Here is a 21,161-nt window from a genome sequence, read left to right as displayed (position 1 = left end):
AAATCAAATATTTAAATTATAGTTGGTCCAAATTTTTTAAAATTAAAGCTAGGACTCAACCGACTGTCAACTCAGACTTGGACTCAGGCTTGGCTATCACTCAAAACAATTTGAATTAACTGACTTGGTTTACTACAAAAATACACAAAATATTTAAATTTTAATTTAAAAAACATTTTAAAGATTCCAAACAAGAAAAGACAAAATATGCAGAGTTTTCTCTTGTGTGTACCATGTAAGGGTGAATATTTAAAAATTTGCATAATTAGGTTTTAGGGTGCTATGAATTAGGGTTTAGGTATTAACTTTTTTTAACTTTGATTTTTTCCCTGAAAACTAACTCGCCCATGTTGGACCAGTTTGGCATTGAACCAACTAAGTCATGCATTGACTAGGTTCATTTGGTACCAAACAAATACCTGAACCATGCAAAAGGTCAAGTTGACTTGATTTGGGGTCACTTTAATTTGGCCAACTCTTGTTGGAAATATGTTGTCATTGATGGAAAAGGAAAATATTGATAGCAAAGGAAAACATTGTTGCCAGAGTCAAAGTCTTGGGCGCATGCCAACTTGGTCTAGTTTTGGTCAATGACTCCCCATTTTGAGGAGGGGAGTCTGTGGTGTCTGCAAAGTTATATTTATCATGTGATGTCTAGGGGCTTTGGGGTTGGATGAAGCCCCTCATTTTGTAATGGGTATTGGGGCTTATGTCATTGTTTTGTTAAGTCGATGGTATGTGGACCATGGTTTTTGGTAGAAATGTATTATATATAAGGACATATAGTGCCTTGTTGAAGAGAGAATATAGTGATGTCTGATCTTGATGAATTAGTCATATTTTCTGTCTTTAGTCTGTGTTTTGAGGAAAGGCTCAGTAGCTGAGTGTGCAGACCACCTGCAGCTGGGTGTGCAGGTCAAGAAATTGTATGTATTGAAGGATCCATCTTAATAAAGAGAAGAAGTTTTGGCAAAATCTTGTGTATTTGTTGTTGGGCTTCAAAATTGTCCTTATTCTCACTCCATTATTCAACAATACCTTCACATTTTACCTTCATGTCACCTCCATTCCACCTCCACATCATTACATTTACCTCATTATTGGGTTATAACTATGCTTTTCCAAAGTTTATTAATTCTTAACATTTTAAAGTGGATTTATGGTTAAACTTTAGAAAATAATATGCTTATACTTATACCTAACAATTAGAATGAGTTTGTTGACATGTGTAGGTACAAAGGAAGCTTCCAGGGCATCTTTATGTGGCCTTGAATGATCAAATTCGAATTTGATAAGATAAGCCTCATGGAAAAGATCATGATCTCATGGAGAAGATCAAGGACAAAAGGGGATTATGTGTCTAGATGGTTGAGATATGTATGGAACTAAAGAGAGATTAGTGGATCATCATTATGATTTTGTTATCTCATCCCATTGTATAAATAGGAGTACCTCCTCCATTCCAAAGGGAGGACTCTTGGAGCATGTATCCAACTTATGATGGAATAGAATAAAGCTTCATTTTACATGAATTTCCATTATATAGTTTTAGATATAAATTGTGTTAATGTAGTATATGAATTTATGGAATAACTTGTCACTTTGTTCTTAGGAGAATTGAGCTCACTCTAAAAGGATCAAAGGAACATTTTATTTCATAATAGATATTATTTCATTGCTTAGATGTTTGAAGATTTGTTTGTGATTGATGAATGAGTTTTAAATTAAAATCTTATCAGCTTATGAGGGAACAACCAAGGGTCTAAGTTAGGCTCGCCCTCCATTTGATTTGCATGATAATTGAAATTCATTCTTTTGCTTTTATGTTTCAAGTTATTTCATTTCTTATGCTTATGAATGAATCTTAGTTTAGTTTGGATTAGTATATGAGGGGACAATCAAGAGACTAAGTTAGTCTTTCTCTCTATTTGAATCTGAACAACAATTAAAGTTCATTCTCTTGTCTTCATTTCAAGTTTCTGGTTTTATGTAATCAATGATTTCTTTTCAATCTATGATACTGTAGGGAAGGACAACCAGGACCTCCTTAATTAGGAGCCTCTTCCCTTGCATATTATATTGAATCGTAAATAATTTAGTTAGACATAGAGTTAGTTGCCTACTCCTGCATATATTTTGCTGGCATCATCACAAGCTTACGAGTTTCCCTGGTTGATAATTTAATGAAAGCAATTTAAGCAATTAAATTGCCCAACATTTTGGCGCCGTTGCCGGGGATGGTGCTAAGGGATCAGGCATTAGGAATTTAATTCAGTACTAGTATTTTTCTTTAGAAAAACTAACTTGTGAAACCTGGTGACAGCAGGATCTTCACAAAGGAGTTCAAGTTTGAGTTTTCTGATGTTTTAGTATTTAGCTAGTTTTAAATTCAGTCCTTTTTAAAACCCCCCCTGCATAAATAAAAACAAATCAAGCGATTAGTATGCTCTCTTCCTGCGCTTCGTGCGATCAGGAAGATCAGAAAATCTATTGATTTATTCCAAATAAAAATACTCTTGCTGGAAAATTGATCCCTGATATGACAATAAAATTTTTGTGAATGAACCAAAAAAAAGAAAATCATCTTAAAAAGTTTAAATAAAATTTAGTTTTAATTTTGGTTTAAATAGAGAAAATTTCCCACATATTAATAATATATATCATATATATATTATTATTAAAAAAAAAAAAATTCTTTTTCAAAACTAACCATTTGATTTTAGAGGTAGGTTCAATTTCGTTTTTTTCTTCTGTTCTTCTTAGCTGCTCGCTGAGAGGGCTTCACAAAACCGTCCTCTGCACGTTTCCTCTTACTTGATTCCGCTAAAACCCTATTGTTACTGGCCTTCAGCTTCTTGGATGCCTGAGAGCTGTTTTTTTCAAGCAAATACGAATTTTAAACTATAAAAATATATCTCGATAATTTTGCTTGAATAAATTTCGATTGTGGGCAAAATGATGTGTTTGAATAAAAACTTGCAATGATAGCCTGAGGTGTAGAAATATGGTAGAAATTTATTGGATGGCACCTGAGGTAATTGAGATGTCAGGAGTCAGTGCTGCATCAGATATCTGGAGTGTAGGTTGCACAGTGATAGAGCTGCTCACATGTGTTCCTCCATATTATGATCTTGCACCTATGCCTGCTCTCTTCTGGATTGTGCAGGATGAGCATCCTCCCATACCTAAGCATTTGTCGCCTGATATAACGGATTTCTGCATTAGTGCTTCCATAAGTTTGTTTATTTTACTTTGCAGGGTGCAAAATTAAGACCAGATGCAAAAAAAATCTATTGATGCACCCATGGATCCAGAATTCTAGTAGAGCTTTACAATCACTATAGAGAACAGGTGGCAGAATTGGGAACATACCCCGGGATGTGTCAACAGTTGTGGACAGAACAATTGAAGATGGTGAAAGGGAAGAAGGCAGACTATCTGCAGAGAATATGACAACAGAGCTGTTTGAGCCAGGATTTGAAGAAACTGCGACTGCTCAATCTACTGCAAAAGACATTAGTGCTAGTCGAAGATCCAGTGAAGAGATTGATAGAAAAGCGTTGCCTTCCACTTCACAAGCTCACCAACACTAATTCTAGCATAACAGAAGATGAGAGTGATTGAGTCTCTGCACAGGATGCAACATTGGCTATTTCTGAAAGCTTGCTCATAGGTTCTGACTCAGTTGTACCGAGATCTGTTTCTGAAGAAGTGTCACATGGTGCAGAACCACTGAATACAGTGGCTTTATCAAATGCCCAAAATGCCAAAGAAAGCGTTCTTTGTAGAGAGAAAAGTTCTCCAAAATCCAGGAATGTGGAAGTTAATGAAGGAGTGATGTCCTCCAAGGAATTGTCCTTCACATCTCACAGTCATAAAAATGGAGAAGTTAATGGAATTAATGTTTCTAGTCATGAGCATGGGCATGGGAAGAAGGCTCGAAAGTCATCGGGAACTCCTTCCATGCAAGAACTAAGCAGATTCAGTAATACACCTGCAGATGGCACCTTGGATGACTTATTTGATGAGCCTCTGGAAAGGCATCATGACACATCAGTTATAAAAGCGGAAAAGTCGACCTCTGTATCTGCTTCTCCAATGAATCAGGATACAAATTTATCTGAATATGGAAAGAATGATCTAGCTGCAAAGCTAAAGGCAAAGATAGCTCAAAAGCAAACAGATAGCAAAGCAGATAAGAGAAATGGAAGTCGTTTGTTTTCTGTGATGATGAATGTTGTTAAAGATGATGGAATTGGAATAGACGGGATTGGTTTTGAGGAAAAAGTGCTAGGCAGGGACATTTTTCCTGTGCAGGCTGTAGAAGTCAGCAGATTGATTGGTATGTTGAAGCCAGATAAATCAGAAGATATGATTGTATCAGCGTGTCAGAAACTTATTGCGATATTTCAAGATTTCCCAGACCAAAAAATGCTATTTGTCAGCCAGCATGGGCTAGTGCCTTTGATGGAAATGCTTGAAGTAGCTAACAATCGTGTTATAGTTTCTGTGCTCCAGATTGTCAATTAGCTTATCAAAGACAATGCACCATTTCAGGAAAATGCTTGCCATATTGGTCTTATTCCAGTTGTAATGAACTTTGCAGCATCTGACCACTCAAGAGAAATCCGTATGCAGGCTGCATATTTTGTGCAGTAATTGTGCCAGACAAGTTCGCTGACTTTACAGATGTTCATTGCATGCCGTGGGTTCACGGTTTATTTGAAAATCGTTTGCATGGCAGTTGATCTTGTTTTTGCGGTACTCGCAGACTTTCCAGAATCTCCGGATAACGCAGTCAGCTGAAACGAGTCTATAAGAATATGGCGCGCCATTAAACAGTCCTCAGGAATATGCATTATGTAGAACTGGCTGTTTGTTGCAAATCCTGGCATCTCTGCTTTGGCTGATTTATTGGCGAGGAATCAAGCTCGACCTTCATGCACACAACGCCTAAATTCGTAACCCTTCATATGCCTTCAATTTCACTATTTCAATTATTTTGAGTTTTGCCTTCCATTGGTTTTGCGTTTGTTTTCCATTTTTAGTTTGTTTTGACTTGTATTTATTTTGATATATATTTAGTTTTTAGTTGTTTTGATTTAGTTATATTTTAATTCTAATTTCTTAATATAGTTAATGTTTGTTATGTTATAATTATTAATATAATAGTAATTTGTTATTATTTGTTATTTTAAATGTAATTCGTTATGTTTGTTTGTTATATTATTAATTAATGTTTGTTATAATAATTGTATTAATATATTAATTGTATTAATATATTAAAATGTTGTTATAATTGCATTAATTAATATAGTTATAATTTTATTTTATTTTGTTTTTGGTTATTTGTTGTATATAATTGTTATTATATTTGTTATGTTATAATTATATTAATTGTTAGGTTATGATTGTTATTGTAATGATATGATTGTTATTTTTTTTTTATATTATTATTTTTAATTGTTATGTGTTTTGTGACAGTGATAGTTTTGAAAGGGTGAATATTGGCATGTGAAGAATATTGGTATAAAACAAAATTTGGGTGGTATGCAAATTGAGAGAATCATGAGAATTATAGAAACTGGTTGGTACAGGTGTAAAATAAAAAAAATTAAAAAGTAAAAAAATTCACAAAATTCATGAAAATAAAAATGGGATACTTGGAAACACATTTCGAAAATCGATTGGAGGATTCTAAAGATGATAATTATTTCCGATAGCTTCAAGTTGGCATTAAACTCATAACATCTTTCTGTTGAATGCTTTTATGTGACATACTAATATGCAGAACACAACAGATATTTCTAATGTCGATATTTTTGCCAAGCACATTTCATGAGTTATCTGACACAAACAGGGAGTATTACTTTTCATGGTTATTTTTAAAGAATGGATTGATACTAATATCATGAATTGAGTTGATTTCAACACTTTGATTTTTCTTAAATCTGTTTTATTTGGTATGAAATTTTTGCGTAAGAATCATGAAGGAAATGCGCATTTCTTCTTGAACACACTTATGTTTTCTCTCTGCCAAGTTTTTTTACAGGTTACAGGATAATAAAGTGATCATTAAGGAGATTGCATTGTGACGACAATTAGTCTTCCAAAGACTAAATTCATGAAAAATTCTAAAGACAAATCCATCTCCACAACCACTACCTTGCACCTCCCTTTCTGAAAAAGATTTTGAATTCCACCAATTGTAAGCATGACATTTCCATATCCATTTTTCACAGCAAGAGTTCTTATTCATACACCATGCATTTCCTTACATCCATTCCTTACAAGATTATTGCCATTTTCCTTGTCATTACCATTCCCCTTCATTTCTGCCAATAAAACCCTGCTTGAGTCAAAGTCCTAGAGTCTAAGTATCATTGAAAAAAACACCTAGAGGCTTGCATGCCTTAATGGCAAGTACTCTTGCCAATGAACAATGGGAGTACATTAATATCCCTTGTTCGTTGGATCTTGTAGGTGACTCGACCACGACAAATTTATTCGTACCTACAAAGATGTGTTAGGCATCCTGACTCCCATTGGAATCAATGGTGGGAGCTCTTGTGTTGGCTAGGGGCATTCATTAACAGCCACTAAGTCAACAACTTCTTGCTATGTTCGACATCGACACATTTAATCACATAGTAAGATTTGTGCCATCGAGCGTTGAAGACTTGAAGACCCATATTTTGTAGCAGATGAAGCCAATTTCCTTTCATTGTTTTTCAGTTTGTCATCACTTGAGGACAAGTCAATAAATAAGGCTGGGGGGGAAATGTAACTTCTATATTTTGTATACCTTCCAAGCCTTATACATTTTCAGCCGCATTTAGCAGCAGATTCCGAACATTCAGCAGAAGATCCAACAACAGATTCAATAGTAGATGCAGCAACAATAAAAGATTCACTTTTTCGATTTCATCCACCATTTTCACAACCAAGTAAAGAAGACTATGAACAACAGTTTTTGCAGCCACACATGCACAACTCTCATCCATTTTTAGAAGGGTAAGTTAAGGTATGATATTTTCTAACTTTTAACCATTAAATTCCTTGAAAAGTTAGAATAATAATTTTTGGAAAAACTTCACTTCCTTTCCTCATTTCACATAACTGCCCAAACCATCCGTTTAAGGGGAAGGATACATTTACATACATACTTTGTCACATTCATATAACATCCATATTCATATATCACATTCTAAAACCCACTTACCTTCAAAATATATTCACTATTACATGAGCATACAAATGGCTTTGTCAAAAGTATTTAAAAGTTAATTGGATGCCAACACAATCATGGTTGTTACACAAGAACCAACCATGATGCATTCCAACAAAAATACTCTGCAATAAAAATCACATTATCAATATGCAAAGATCATACATTAAAATTGAATGCAACAAACAAAATATGGTTGAAACACAAGAACCAACCAAGTTGTAGTTCATTAAAAAAAAAAAAAAAAAAACGCTTTGCAAAAGTTAAGTAAATGATATCATGCAGAGTTTAAGCCAAAGCTCAAGTACCAAAAAGTAATGTAATAGATTGCATGAGGACATGCAATACCTTCAGTTTGGGGGTATGTTGGGCTTCAAAATTGTCCTTATTCTCACTCCATTATTCACCAATACCTTCACATTTTACCTTCATGTCACCTCCATTCCACCTCCACATCATTACATTTACCTCATTATTGGGTTATAACTATGCTTTTTCAAAGTTTATTAATTCTTAACATTTTAAAGTGGATTTATGGTTAAAATTTAGAAATAATATGCTTATACTTATACCTAACAATTAGAATGAATTTGTTGACATGTGTAGGTACAAAGGAAGCTTCCAGGGCATCTTTATGTGGCCTTGAATGAACAAATTCGAATTTGATAAGATAAGCCTCATGGAAAAGATCATGATCTCATGGAGAAGATCAAGGACAAAAGGGGGGTTATGTGTCTAGATGGTTAAGATATGTATGGAACTAAAGAGAGATTAGTGGATCATCATTATGAGTTTGTTATCTCATCCCATTGTATAAATAGGAGTACCTCCTCCATTCCAAAGGGAGGACTCTTGGAGCATGTATCCAACTTATGATGGAATAGAATAAAGCTTCATTTTACATAAATTTCCATTATATAGTTTTAGATATAAATTGTGTTAATGTAGTATATGAATTTATGGAATAACTTGTCACTTTGTTCTTAGGAGAATTGAGCTCACTCTAAAAGGATCAAAGGAACATTTTATTTCATAATAGATCTTATTTCATTGCTTAGATGTTTGAGGATTTGTTTGTGATTGATGAATGAGTTTTAAATTAAAATCTTATCAGCATATGAGGGAACAACCAAGGGTCTAAGTTAGGCTCTCCCTCCATTTGATTTGCATGATAATTGAAATTCATTCTTTTGCTTTTATGTTTCAAGTTATTTCATTTCTTATGCTTATGAATGAATCTTAGTTTAGTTTGGATTAGTATATGAGGGGACAATCAAGAGACTAAGTTAGTCTTTCTCTCTATTTGAATCTGAACAACAATTAAAGTTCATTCTCTTGTCTTCATTTCAAGTTTCTGGTTTTATGTAATCAATGATTTCTTTTCAATCTATGATACTGTAGGGAAGGACAACCAGGACCTCCTTAATTAGGAGCCTCTTCCCTTGCATATTATATTGAATCGTAAATAATTTAGTTAGACATAGAGTTAGTTGCCTACTCCTGCATATATTTTGCTGGCATCATCACAAGCTTACGAGTTTCCTTGGTTGATAATTTAATGAAAGCAATTTAAGCAATTAAATTTCCCAACATTTGTATTTATACAAACTATTGTGCATGCTTTTTACTTAATTATGCAAAATAATACATGCTATACCATTCTATGATATGTTTATGTGATGAGTGCAAATCTGCAATTTAAAGCATCGGCATGAAGAAATTTATGTATGTGAAGTTGTAGATGAGTATAAAACATAAGAAAACACACGGGTGCCTCAGCGCAGTATCCCTCTGGCTATAAAAAGTTGGTTCTGCAACCTCCCATAACCGCTTCGGGTGAGACTGCGATATGCTTGCAGGTCTTTTTTGAAAGGGCCAGTGTTTGAGGGTTTTGTTGGTGCGCAATACACTCTGAACCTGGGTCAAGCCTTCTTAAACCAAAAAATGGTTCCGTTTTCGAGACCAAGATCTATTTAAGGGATATGTTTTGGTGTCCGTCGAAGAAAGAAATCCAAGAGTGGGTTGAACAGAAAGAAAGATAATTTTCAGATGAATAGAATAGAAACCCTCGGCTATCGACTGAAGACTAGTTGTAGAAGTATATCTTTGAATATGAATACGAAATCTTCTTTAGTTCATTTCACATTGAATTGTATGAGTGGGTATCAAAGTTGACCGAGCATAAGACTTGTTTAAAAATGACGAATCTAAGGAGTGGAATCCTTAATTAATACAACGAATCAAGAACACAAATAAGAGGATCTCAAGAGTTGCTAATTTATGGATCGATAGAATTTTGGGAGGATTTATCATTGAATTCGCGTTAGATTCAATTGTTTCCTATAGTGAAGATGAACAAAGATTTTTCAAAGGACCGTGAGGTAATATCTCAAAATATTTTAGTCTCTAGATTAAGATGTTGTTGTGTCAAAAGGGGATTTTATGAATGCAGTCAAATTAATGTTTCGACGAAGAAGGAATAAGTCTAAACTAAGACCAGGGTCTATGTGAAGTGAAAAACAATATAGAGTGGATTGCGAACCAAATAAATTTATTGAGATTGACTATAACCCCTTGTTAGGTGGATCTGAGAGTGAAGAAGAAGGAATTAATCCCACAACCCCGAGACATTCCCCATACCATCCTGAAGGCATGTCGAAGTTAGGAGTTGAGGAAAATTAGGTCATTGTTGAGCCTTGAACTTGCATCTTTCCCACATATTTTTCTAGCTTCTTTCCATTCACCTAGACCTCCTCAGCTATCAATATCATTGCATATTAGTCATAAAAGTGGTTTTTAACTATGTTTTGTGTCTGCTATTTGAAAATAGATTTTTGCTCATTGAGCTGCGAAATCTTGTCACTTTCCGCAACTGCTTCAAGTTTCCGCAACCATTTTGTTAAAGTCTATATTGCAGGTGTCTTCAGCCAAATTGAGCCACATGGGCAAGTTGAAAATGACGTGGACATGGACAGAGTCCTATTGGCTCAGTTGAAATCATAAAAAAAGGTCGTGGTCAAAGGTGGTCAAGCAGTGGTCAACAGGAGAGTTCTACGATAACATGACTCTGTTTTTTAACACGTGAAGACTTGCGTGGCCGTTCCTAGATCTCTGGGGACATATCAACACCTGTGGGCTGCTCCATAAGCCAAATCCAAGAGCCACCCTCCATGGATTTAATCTTCATGACAACCATGATGCTAGATTCCAAGACGTGGTTGTTCACGTGTCTTTTATCTGGGTAGATTTTAGGAAATTAGTTATGTCATCTTTTGTTATAAATAATGTGTTCTCATACGCATAGTAGTTAGCTTTTGGAATGTAATCTTGACTATTAACGAGCCCATTGTGCCGTGACATTATTTCTGTGTTACGACTGCATTTTGAATACATGAGAAGACTCTGTTTATAAGCTCAATTCATGGTTGATAGCTGATTGCCCGAGGTTGTGCAGAGGGTCTCTGTACACACCGAGGTTTTGTTTAATTGTTGTATAGTTTCCTGCTTTATTTCTTTACGTTCCTTATGCCATAATCATTTACTTGTATATATTGCACTTCTTATGGTATTAACGTTGATTGTTGTCCCTAGTTTTTTTATGCTTTATAATGCTGTTAACTGATCAATGTCTTTGTTTCAGATTACAGTAGGTAGCCCGGGCATTTGCACATAGTTTTACAATGACTAATGACATGAAATTATTCTTGTCCTTCTGCTGATTTATTTTTTTCTTAGTTCCTAGTTCCAACACTGTTTTATTTATTTCATTTTTGCTCATTTACTTTTCTACAAGATAGATATTAAATTGCTCATGTCATTTTCAGTTACCTCCGAAAGCCATGGCGAGACTAATGGTGAAGGATTGAAGTATGAGTGTGTAGTTTGATATTAGTTTATTTTTCTGCAAGTTAGTTATTGAATTGCTCATGTCATTTTCAGTTACCTCCAAAAGCCATAGCAAGACTAATGGTGAGGGATTGAAGTATGAGTGTGTAGTTTGATACTAGTTTTATTTTCTGCAAATTAGATATCAGATTGCTCAAGTTGTTTATGATTACCTCCGAAAGCCAAAGCGAGACGAATGGTGAGGGGTCAGAATATGAGTTGATGTAATTTGATTTTAGCTTAATTTTCTTGCAAGTTTTGGATTTCTTTGAGTTCAGTTTCTTTTATACTTAGAAAGAAACAAGGATATCGGGTTTCATGATCAATAGCTCCCTGTTTGTTTAATTAGAATAGTGGCACATTTTCATTCTCTTTTAGGAATTAATTTCATCGTTGCATATTTTAAAACCTTTTTGAAAAAGTTTGAAGTCTTGGAAATCATTTTAAAGGACATCATTACCTTGAACATTTATATCCATACTTGCCTTTTAGAATTTCTATCTCACATTAGAAACAAAGATAAAAACCCTCAAAACAAAACAAAAACTCAAAAACGACAAAAAGTAAGAAATAGGTTATCTTGCACATATAGTGCGTCGCACTTCAATAGTTTACGACTCCCAGATTGACAATTAATACAACAATTTAGGACACTCTAAATTGACCAAACATTTTGGCGCCATTGCCGGGGAAGTGTAACTAGGTAGCCAATTTCTTAAAAAACAAAGAGAAAAATTCAAAGAAGGGAAAATTGATAACTTCTCAAAGTATGCTCTCCTCTTGCACCTAGTGTGATTTGGAGGATCAGAAAAGAGAGTTATTGGTTCAATAATTTCTTGAGTATGCTCTCTTCTTGCACCTAGTGTGATTTGGAAGATCAGAAAGAGGATTATTAGCCCGACTTGAAGATAAAAATATAAATAAATGACATGCATAGAGCAAGAGATTCTAGAGGAAGGTTTGTGAATAGGGCCAAGAGTTAGATTTTTACAACTCCATCTACTTCAAGACATAGACAAGATACACCTCCATCATCTCCAACTCACACTCCTAGCCTTAGGATTCCTGGAATTCAAGGGGCAGTAGCTGAATTAGGAGACTCTCCCACATTACCCATCAAATCTGACCTAGAAGAAGAACCTTTCTTCACTTCTACAGGAGAACACATTGTCATCAAAGAAGTAGAATCACCTGAAGAAGAGGAGGGAGAAATTCTTCCTCGTTCGCCATTAGTAGAAGAACTAGAGGACTCTCAGGACTCTGAAGAAACTATCATGATAGAGGAAGTAGTAGATGGATTTGGAGGAGGGGGTAGAGGTAGAGGTAGAGGTAGAGGAGGAGGAAACAATGCAACGGGGGAAATAGGGATGGAGATAACTCATTTGGATTCCCTATATCCGATGAGGAAACTCATACAACAATGAAAAACATTTCACCATCTGTCCTCCCAAACTTTCATGGGTTGAGAAGTGAGGATCCTGAAACATTTCTATTTGAGTTTGAAGTCTTGTGCCGAACCTATGATTATATGGAATACTTTCAAAAACTCAAACTGTTTCCTTCAACATTGAAAGGAGCTGCTCTGAAATGGTTCATGGGATTAGCCACTCAGTCTATTGGTACTTGGAATGATATGACACAAACATTTTTGGATAGATACCTGGACTATTGCATGCCCACCAATCATAAGGATGAGGTATTCAAGATGATGCAAAAAGAAGATGAAAACTTGGAAGACTTACTTGAAAGATTTCAATACAACTTAAAGAGAGCAAAAATGAGTAATCTAGATGAGGAAACCTTGAAAGCCCTTCTATTGAAAGCCATTAGAGATGAATGGATAGACATTTTAAACATGATGGGGAAGGGAGATATTTCTCAACTTCCACTTCGTGACGTAGCAGAACTATGTGTCCATCTCTCAAGAGGAAAATCTAAAACTGAAAAAGGGCCTAGGGATCCCTCTCTGATTAGAGCAAACAAATCTGCAACTAGTTCAGTAAGTAGGGCAGAGATTGCCAATATGCTTGATGAGTTCAAAACTGATATTCTAGGGGGGATTAGTGAACAACTGGACACCCTTAAAATACAAAACAAGCAGAAAGCAGAAGCTGAAGCTTTGGCCATCTTTTGTCCAAAATGTAGGAAGAAACATGCTCTAAGGGAATGTCCCTTGGATGCAAAAGTTGTAGAAACATGTATGATTTGCTCGGAAATCCATGAGACCAAGGATTGTCCTTCAATTCCTGGGCTCAAAGCTGTCTTTCAAGAAGATCCAAATTCAGTGGAGTCTCTCTGTTTTGTTACAAGGAGACCATGGCAGGGGCAACAAAATCAAGGGTTTAACAATCCTATGAACTTTCAACCCCCGCCAAATTGGAATCCTTGGCAACAACCTTGGCCCCAATCTCAAAATCCATATCAATCATGGGTACAAGGTATGCAAAATCCTTATGGGAGATTTGCTCAATTTTATCAATATCCTCCATCTTTTCAAAATCAACAAGCTCCACAACTTCCAAATCAAAACCCACAACTTTCATTGCCATTTCCACAACAACAAAAACCTCCTCAACAAAATTCTCAACTCTTGCTTCCATTCCAACAAAAGCCAAATCAACTACCAGCCCAGCCATTGCCAAATCCTAATAATAAAAATCCTCAAAATTATTACATGGTAGAAGGACAACAATTTCCTACCTATGTCATTGTTCCTCTCAACGATGTACAACTCAGGTCTGGTAGAGTTTTAGAAAAGCCTTCTATAGATGTTCAAGAGCAAGATACCGCTGAGGAGGATTCTCTTAAAGCCAATAAAGGTTCTGAAGCATCTCTTCAAAACCCAAACACTCAAAAAGAAAAAGAAAAAGACTCAAACCCCACAAATCCTATAGTTGATCAACCTACATCTTCATCCACACCTCCTTTCCCTGAAAGATTACGAATTGACAAAGGAGTGGAAAAGCAAATCTTGTTGCCTGACTATGATTTCCTAGATGAATTAAAGAATGTTTGTATCAAGATTCCCTTGCTACAAGCCATTAGATAGATTCCCATTCTAGCAAAAACAATAAAGGAGTTGAGTCTCAAAAGACCAGGAAGGAAACCAAGAGATATAAGAAGGATCCACCTGGTAGGAAAAATTGAAGATATCATGATGGGAAAAATTGCCATGTAGAAGTATGTAGATCCCGGTAGTCCAATTGTCAAGACACATATAAATGGGGTAGAAATTCCAAACACTTTGATTGACTTAGGGGCTGCTATCAACATTATGAGTAGACAGACTATGGAATAGCTAAAACTTCCTAATCTTCTTTTTACACCTACCTTACTGCAACTTGGAGATCAATCCATAATCAAACCAGATGGTGTATTAGAAGATATTTCAGTCTCCTTAGATTCTTGGGAATATCCAGTAGATTTTATGATTTTGACTCCCAAGAGTAATTTAGGAGGGCACCCGCTCATCTTAGGAAGACCTTGGCTTGCCACAGCTGATGCTTTCATTAGTTGTAGATCTGGGGATATGTACATTTCTGATGGTAATTCGACAAAGAAGTTCAATTTGTATCCTCCAGAAAAATCAATTACAGAAGTAGGAGATAATGAATGGGTCGATGATGATGACACTATACAACCTGTCTTTACCATTTTTGAAATCAGTGAAGATAGTAAAATTCTGAACACATTAGAAAATTTTGAAACATCTTCAGAATATGACCACACACAATTTCAGTTAGATTCTGACATTGAGTATTTATCATCAAGACAAATGTCTCTTTACTCTATGTAAGAGTTTGGTAGTTCCGCCATTGAGATTTTTCCAGGTAAAGCATTGAATATCAATAAAAATTTGGAAAAGTCACAACAGGAAGAGCTAACCAAAATCTTGCAAAAACATTCTACTGCATTTGCATGGGAGTATACTGATATGAAAGGTATCGACCCTAAGACTTGCATTCATCACATCTACATTGAGGAAAACAGTAGACCAATCAGACAACCTCAGAGAAGGATGAATCCAAACCTTAGGGAGATAGTGAAAGAAGAGCTACAAAAGCTACTCAATGTAAACTTCATTTATCCAATTTCAGATAGCCGATGGGTCTCTCCTTTGGTTATAGTACCTAAAAATAATGGTAAATGGAGGGTATGCATTGATTACAGGGAGTTGAACAAAGAAACCTTGAAGGATCACTTTCCTTTGCCCTTTATCGATCAAGTATTAGATACACTAGCAGGCAAAAAGTACTTTTCATTTTTGGATGGTTTTAGTGGGTATAATTAGATTCAGGTAGCACCTGAAGATCAGGATAAGACCACATTTACCTATCCATGGGGAACTTTTTCTTACCGAGTGCTTCCTTTTGGATTATGTAATGCACCCACAACATTCCAAAGAGCAGTACTAGGAATTTTTTCTGATCTAATCCATGATTGTGTAGAGGTTTATATGGATGATTTTACAGTTTATGGTGACTCATTTGAAGAAGCATTAGAGAATTTGGAAAAAGTACTTATAAGATGTAAAGAAACAAACCTTTCATTAAGTCATGAAAAATGCTTTGTGATGTTTACTGAAGGTATTGTTTTGGGACATCACATTTCAGGAGATGGGATTAAAGTTGATAGATCAAAAGTTGAAGTCATCTCCAAGTTGCCTATTCCAAATTTTCAAAAAGATGTTAGAAGTTTTCTTGGATTTACTGGGTACTATAGAAGATTTATAGAGAACTTCACTAAAATAGCATCTCCACTCTTCAAATTGATTACTAAAGACTATGAATTCAAATGGGATCTTGGTTGTCGATCATCATTTGAAACTTTGAAAGCAAGAATATCTGAAGCACCCATCTTGAGAGGACCAAATTGGAAACTTCCCTTCCATATTTCTACAGATGCTTCAGATACAGCTCTCGGGGTTGTGTTGGGTCAAAAGGATTTAGTTCCTTATGCCATTTATTATACCAGTAAAAATTTGACTCCCACTGAGTTGAATTATACTGTGACTGAAAAGGAGTTCTTAGCTGTTGTTCATGCAATCAATAAGTTTAGACATTATATAATAGGCTATGAAACTTTTATCCATACTGATCATTCTGCTATTAGATATCTAATGAACAAACCTGTTACTAATGGCAGAGTTACAAGGTGGCTCTTACTTTTACAAGAATTCAATATTACTGTGTTGGATAGACCAGGAAAACAAAATACAGTAGTTGATTTCTTGTCTAGAATCCAAAATACTAAAGAAGATTCTCCTGTAGAGGATAAGTTTCCTGATGAATATTTGTTTGCAGTAACTACTAAAACCACTTGGTATGCAGATATTGCTAACTATTTGGTTACAGGGAAGCTACCTCCACATTTATTTCCTGGTGAAAGAAGAAATATTATTCAGGAGAGTTCAAAATATTCATGGATTTCTAACTAATTGTTTAAAACAGGGCCAGATCTTGTGATCAGAAGATGTGTTAGGGAAGATGAAATGCCTGACATCCTCAAGGCATGTCATGATGAACCATGCGGTGGACACTTTGTTGACAAAAGGACAGCCTATAAAATCCTCTCTTTGGGATATCATTGGCCATCCATTTTCAAAGATGCAAAACAGTATGTCAAAAGGTGTGACAGCTGCCAAAGAGTAGGGAGACCTACCCTTTCAAATGAAATGCCATTGCAGCCACAGGTACTCATCGAACCCTTTGAAAAATGGGCTTTAGATTTCATTGGACCTATTAATCCACCATCTAAACAAAAGAAGTATATATTGATATGTACTGATTATGTCACTAAATGGGTAGAAGCCAAAGCATTAGTTGTTGCTACTGAAAATTCAGTTGTTAATTTTCTTTATGAGGATATTTTTACTCGCTTTGGTGTTCCAAGAGAAATTGCGACAGATCAGGGAAGTCAATTCACATCCAACCTAGTGGAGAAGCTGATGGAAGAATACAAAATCAAGCACAGAAAATCTACTCCTTACCATCTGCAAGAAAATGGCCAAGTGGAGTCTACAAACAAAGTTATTGAAGGTATCATCACCAAAACTATTCATCTACATAGAAGAGATTGGGCAGAAAGGCTTCCTGAAGCCTTATGGGCCTATAGAACTACATGGAGTAATACAAGAGGACATTCTCCCTATGAACTTGTTTATGGGAAGGAAGTCCTGCTCCCCATTGGGTTTCAAGTCAAAACTTTCAAGATGGCGATTCAGTTGGGGATGGACTTATCAGAAGCCCAAAAGCATAGAATGGATAAGTTGAATGAGCTAGATGAGATCGGACAAGAAGCAATCCTAAGGACTGATCTAGTTCAATATCAAAGAGCTAAATGGCATGTCAAATACATCAAAGAGAAAAAGTTTCAAGAAGGAGATTGGGCATTGCTATTTGATTCCAAGTTTAAAGACTTCAAAGGGAAATTTCAGACTCATTGGCTTGGGCCATATGATATTGACAAAGTCTTTAGCAATGGAGCGGTAAGAATCAAAACCATTGATGAACTTCAAAATCCTCTTAATGTGAATGGCCACAGATTGAAGATCTATCATAAGCCACTCTCAAAAGAGGAATTTGTCAAAATGTTTCAAGATAGTTCTGCAATAAGTCTGGTGAAGAAGAATCCTTTTTCTCCACCAACCTAGCCTTTGTTCCTTTCTGTTTTCAAAATAATAATAATAATAATAGTAATAGTAATAATAATAATAATAATAATAAATTGTATAAGCCTGAAAACCAATCACTGATTGGCAGTCTTATACAGAAAATACAGGGTGAAAATCAGGAACTCCTGACACCCTATATTTTCTAAAAAAAATATCTCTCTCTTTCTCATTTTCATCCCACTCCACCTCATTTTGATTTCACTTCACTTCATTTTCATTCCATTCCACTTCATTCCATTCCACTCCATTTTCATTCACTCCATTTCATTCCACCAATAAAATTTTTTATGACCATTCATTCAGTCAGTTATCATCTATCCATCACCACTCAGTCATATGGTTGCTGTACCAGTTTCCACAGCTGAACCTAGTTTTCACAGCCAGAAGCAGTTTCCGCAGCCATCACTCTGTTTTTCAAAACTAACAGTCAGATGTTAGTTAAATAATTTTGAAATCAAATGCAGGTATGACCAAGGACATATTATGAAGACATGAGGCACTTAAAGGCATCAACAAGGAGCAACTGATCAATGGACAAAAAGTAGCAAGGATTCCAAGGTATGAGTAGAAATTTATTTCAAATGGCATTCAAGGCACATTTTTGCATAGTTATAAAACCATGAAGCTCCAATATATGCAATGATTGCCGTGATAGCTCCACGATCCCTATACGATTCTCCCACAATCCTTGCATTTATTTTTCTAACGGCCTCATGATTAATCCTCGGGTTTAACTCGTATTTGACTGCACTTCACACTCCACCTGTAATCATGGGAAGTGATCGATTTAATTACGGCTCCTCTTCACTGCATAATTTTCGCAGCCATTTCATAAACGTTTTTACATCTCCTCTGCAGCCGTTCAGTTTAAAAATTCTGCCGCATTCACTTCACTCCCCTACTATTTCATTGAAGCCACGACTACATTACCAACTCATTCATATAAGTCTCCACTCCATTTCGTGAATTCACCTCGGCTGCCTGTCCTCTGTTGTCCGCTTACAGTCCCTGAACCTTGTTCACTCCCACTACCTGTTATCTAGTTTCCATTTTCAGTCATTGTTTTCTTCTCCATAAACCCTGTAACCCAGCCATCTTACCTCTTCTAAATCCCTCTCACGCAGACAAATTTTAAACAGAAGGAAGGATGGGCCAGTTGTTAAGGGCAGAACCGGAAGGGCCCAAGTTTTTGGAAGGATACCCGCAAGTGAAAAACATGTTGAAAAAGGCAAGGTGGCTACGGTTTATCCAAAAGTTCAGAGGCTATAATAAGGAGATTACAAAAGCTTTTGCAAGGTCTTTTAATGGCCTGGAGGTGGAAATTGGGGACCTTAAGTTTACAGTTACCGAGGCATCCATAGCAGCTGCTACAAAACTTCCTCAAGAGGGTGAACACTGGTTCAAGAATAAGAGCTTTGACGAGAATGCTTGGAGGGTCATACTGCGCAAACCAGGTATGGATGTGACTACATTCAAATGAGGGATTCCTGTCCATGCTTTAAAAGAGGAGTGGGCCAGTTTATTGTTAATTATTCAAAAGTTTATTACTTGTGAGGGTCATTTTGGATCAATGTATATGTATCATACACAGATGCTGATGAACTTTTTAGAAAATCAAACCCTCAATCTGCCTCACTTTTTATTACTGAGCTTGAAAATGATGTCTGTGACTGTCCAAAATAATTTGGGAGATGTAGAACCACACTTATATCACCATGGGCTTGTGAGAATTTTAATTGAAGACCAATTGAAGAAAAAGAGGGATAACTGGGAACGACTTTTGATGAGGAACTATTTTCAAGTTCCTCCCGAAATTCCTAAGAGTAGTATAGCAAAAAGGAGTAGGAAAAAGAAAGCTAATGTGAGAACTAAAGATACTCCTAAAGAAATTAATCAAGAAGATAAGCTTCCTGAAAAAGGGAGAAAAGAACCAAGGATAAAAAGCAAAGAAAATTGAAAGGAAAAACAAACATAGAGGATGTTTACCAATCACCAGAACCTTCCTTAGAAGAAGACCATCAGGTATTTTCTGAGAGACTAGTACCTTCAGAAACAGTCAGCTACAGCCAAGGAAAAAGAAAAAGGAAAACAGAGTATGGAAGAAGAGAGCACTAGCCCACAACATTTAAGACGAAGCAACAGGCTTAAAGGAAAGTGGAGGAAAGAAAAAACAAAAGGACCCCACTTTATTGACTTGGGTGGGGAAACACCGGAGAAACCTCCAGCTGGTCGTAGCCCACCTCATTTTTAGCAGCCAGATATTGAAACCAGTCCTCCAGATTTTGACATAAGTCCTTCTCGGCCAGACTTTGAAATCAGTCCTCCTCAACAGGACTTTGGGGACATCGCAACGAAAATTTCACCTGAGATAGACCCAAATCAACAGGAGATGTATGACTATATAGAAAACTTGGAAAAGAGAGCCACAGGTCCAAGCACTTCATCCATCTAGCCTCATTCAGCACAGGACATTCAAATCCAATCATTGAAGCAGGAAATTTTTGAGTTAGAGGTCCTCAATAGACACATTAAACATGAAAAGGAAGCATTAAAAGAACAAAGTGCACTGGACAAGATCATTCATGATAATACTATGCTACATCTAGGACTATGGCAAAAAAAGAACAGAAAATTGAAGAAGAGGTGCAAGAGGATAAGTAGAGCATTGATTAATCTCAAATTCAGATGCTTGATGAAGAAGCCCGGGATGTTAGCAGCACCAAGAAAGAAAGGAAGAGGGCTAGATGTACTAGCAGAAGCCTCAGAGCACATGATTTGAAGGGAGGATAGTTTACATTTTGGTTGCATGGGGACATGCAACACCCTCGCAGTGGGGGTATGTTGAGCCTTCAACTTGCATCTTTCCCACATATTTTTCTAGCTTCTTTCCATTCACCTAGACCTCCTCAGCTATCAATATCATTGCATATTAGTCATTAAAGTGGTTTTTAACTATGTTTTGTGTCTGCTGTTTGAAAATAGATTTTTGCTCATTGAGTTGCGGAATCCTGTCACTTTCCGCAGCTACTTCAAGTTTCCGTAGCCATTTTGTTAAAGTCTATATTGCAGGTGTCTTCAGCCAAATCGAGCCACATGGGCAAGTTGAAAATGATGTGGACATGGACCGAGTCCTATTGGCTCAGTCGAAATCATCAAAAAAGGCCGTGGTCAAAGGTGGTCAAGTGGTGGTCAATAGGATAGTTCTACGATAACATGACTCTATTTTTTAACATGTGAAGACTTGCGTGGCCGTTCCTAGATCTCTGGAGACATATCAACACCTATGGACTTCTCCATAGGCCAAATCCAGCAGCCACCCTCCATGGATTTAATCTTGACGACAACCATGATGCTAGATTCCTGGACGTGGTTGTT

General features: G+C 36.2%; 1 pseudogene; it reads left to right on the top strand.

The window, feature by feature from the left end:
* The first annotated feature begins 3,004 nt into the window (after positions 1-3,004).
* Positions 3,005-4,806, top strand: LOC149265194 (MAP3K epsilon protein kinase 1 pseudogene; annotated as a pseudogene).
* Positions 4,807-21,161: the final 16,355 nt, after the last annotated feature.

The sequence above is a fragment of the Pinus tabuliformis genome, chromosome 6 (genome assembly GCF_031772625.1).
Source record: "Pinus tabuliformis cultivar Carrire ecotype Pingquan chromosome 6, CPIR1, whole genome shotgun sequence".
Classification (NCBI taxonomy): Eukaryota; Viridiplantae; Streptophyta; class Pinopsida; order Pinales; family Pinaceae; genus Pinus; species Pinus tabuliformis.
This window is presented reverse-complemented; position numbering and strand designations above follow the sequence as displayed.